At 27.6% G+C, this 2,879-nt stretch overlaps 1 protein-coding gene across 2 annotated transcripts in view; it reads left to right on the top strand.

The window, feature by feature from the left end:
* The first annotated feature begins 292 nt into the window (after positions 1–292).
* Tm2 (tropomyosin 2) overlaps positions 293–2,879 on the top strand; it is a 58,955-nt gene continuing 56,368 nt past the window's right edge. Inside the window, exon 1 of one of the 2 annotated variants that reach the window (XM_014415277.3) lies at positions 293–421. The gene's annotated coding sequence lies outside the window, so the exon portion shown is untranslated. The remainder of the gene's footprint in view (positions 422–2,879) is intronic. The other variant, XR_010843330.1, reaches the window with a different exon arrangement.

Genomic DNA, 2,879 nt, shown 5'->3' with positions numbered 1-2,879 from the left:
TATATTTATAAACCTCCTCGTCTATTAGGAGACAAAATATATAATGACAAGTTAATAAGAAATCACTGAACAAAAACAGGCGAACGATCTTGAAAAATTGGCACGAAATATAGACTCTTTTCGGATTATTATTGGCGACCGGGCCAATGGTAGCGTTGGTAGCGATGATCGAAGGCTCGGGTACCCACTTTCCTCATCTCTCCAAAGTTCCAGCGGTACGTCGAGAGGTACTTCCAGGGCTGCTGTGCCTCCAGACGTGGTGGGGGCCGACGGCTATATAAAGTCTGTACTCCTGGCGGTCCCTTCAGATCGTCTTACCTTGGCGGGGGAGTCCTTCCCCCCCCAATCCCCCACTCCCCCAGGATGTTCTGGGGGGAACATCTGGGGTAGGGGTCGCAGTCAGAGATCGGCCTCCCGTCAGGTAACTACACAGCACTATCTCTATCACTAACTCTGTCTGGGTCGTGGCAAGATCTCAAAACCAGGGTTTTTATTTAGGAAAGAATGTAAGATATAACAGTGGGATCAGGTGTCGTCCTTGTAATATGATATAGATATAAATAAAATCATATTTTTTAATTTTATTTATAATAGTTACGTTATAGTCCAATTAAATCATAACTACAAATTACTCTACATTATTCACATATCGACAGTATAATTCCAAACTGGGGTAACTGAAAATTTCTAATCAAAGTAAGATGAATTTTTGGTTTCTGAATTTTAAAATTTTGATTTACGTACATCGATAATTTTTCATTTTTTTATTATTGGCGCCACATATTCACTTTGATCTTTATGGCATTAAAAAGTTACGTGGAAATTTAAGTTATCAAAAATTGAAATATTAATGTTTCAATTTAAATAGAACTAAACCCGATATAGAAATTTTTTGGCTTTGTACCAAGAATATGGACTCAAATATTTTATCCTAATAATAATATGTATATACTTATTTTATTATTTTTTTTTTATAACATCCAGTATTTTTTTTAATTCAGCTAAAATTATAAAACTTTAACTTTAACTATCGTTGAACGTATTAGCAACACAATAGAAATAAATTTTAAATTAAATTTTCGGCGCAATTTCATATATATATATATATATTTTTACTAAGGGAAATAGAATCAGGAACCATAATTAAAAGTTGCCGTCTCTCATTTGATTCCTGCCGAAGGCACTATATATATTTGGTTTCTGATTCTTCAATTTTTTTTTTTTTTTTTTAAGGGGGTATGAGAAGAAATTATTCAATTGAGAATACATTCCACATCATCTCTTCTAAAAAAAAAAAAAAAATATATATATATATAAAGTATACATTTTTTTTTATTATAAATAATAATTTGACATAACGAGATCTTGCCTAGGCTCACGAAAATTGATAAAAACTATCTGATGGAACGCTGAATGAAATAAATGAAATGTTTTAATTAAAATGTGTTGTTTTTTCATTTTTTTTTTCTTAATTTAACCCAAAACTTATCCTGCGTGTTCTGATATGCCAAAGTAAAATGTAATAAATTTATTTAACATAACAAATTTTTTTTGCCTAATCAGTGTTGTATTATGTATAATAAATTAATATTTTTTTATAATATATAATGATTTATGTATACTTAATTATAACATATACATATTTTTGTGTAATTAATTAATAATAATTGAGAGAAACTAGTATTTCAAGAGAATTTTTTGAAATAATGCAGGATTAACAAGAGTGCCTGGGTAGACACTTGATACACTAGTGAAGTATTTTTAGATACGCTCATCGGTTGGCAGAGAATATTTATCTTTGAATCCTCGGTCTGCTTATAGCCTATTTTTGCATTTTAAATTTAGCCTTTCTTTGTAACCTGAACCTTAAATTAATTTTTTTTAATTTATTATTTTCAAATTCTAAAAAAAAAATATTTTCTTATTTTTAAATATCTTTAAGATGATACAATGTAAAAAACAAAGAATACACTTTACAATTCAAAACGAATTTGTTGAATATTGAGGCGATAGTTGTTTTGGAATATTAGCTTTATGATTAAGTTAAATTAGAACTAAAAAAATTTAAAATATATTCATATAAATATAATAAAAATAAATAAATGTTATAATATGTTAATAAACGTTTAAAATCAGTGAAGGAAAAGATAAATTAAACAATCAATATATTTTTGTTTATTCTAAAAAAATAAAATAAAATAAAACACAATTTCAACTGAATTGATTATAGTTCAAAGCTTATTTAGTTAAATTTTCACATTTGTATTCCTTGTAATGTTATTCCAATATGTAATATCTAAGACACCTTAAATGATAATAACTCTACACAAAAATAGATATGTGATATTAAAAAATGTTTCAGAGAAACCGTTTTAGAGTATTCCAAAACTTTAACTCCAAAACAAAACTGAACTTGAGTATTAAAGTAACTATAACTAGTAAATGATATATATAAAAAATAGTTTATTTAACCATACTCAAACCTGAAATACTTTTATCAAATAATGTATAATCAATATTTACTATTTTATTTATAAAAACTAAATATGTCGTTTTTTAAAATTGGACTTATAAAAGCAGTTATTAAAGAAATAAGGTTAATTTTAGTTTAATTTAATAAATAAATCTCTAACTAATTGTATTTTTTGGAAAAAGTTTGGACCGTATTTATTCCAAAAGCCTGAATTATATTGGAGACCCTTTCGTGAGCCAGAATATGGTCAAACCACGTTTTTACTCCTGTTTAGATATCCAATTTTTTGTCCTTAAGGAGGCAACAAGATGATAGTGTGTAACCTACATATGAATTACAGAAGATTATCTAAAAATAACATCATAGGAGCTATACTTATCTATATAAGAACAAAGTGATGCTGCAG

The sequence above is a fragment of the Halyomorpha halys genome, unplaced genomic scaffold (genome assembly GCF_000696795.3).
Source record: "Halyomorpha halys isolate HHAL.00 unplaced genomic scaffold, Hhal_1.1 Scaffold97.1, whole genome shotgun sequence".
Classification (NCBI taxonomy): Eukaryota; Metazoa; Arthropoda; class Insecta; order Hemiptera; family Pentatomidae; genus Halyomorpha; species Halyomorpha halys.
The sequence above is the reverse complement of the archived record's forward strand: the minus strand, read 5'-3'. Positions and strand labels throughout refer to the sequence as shown.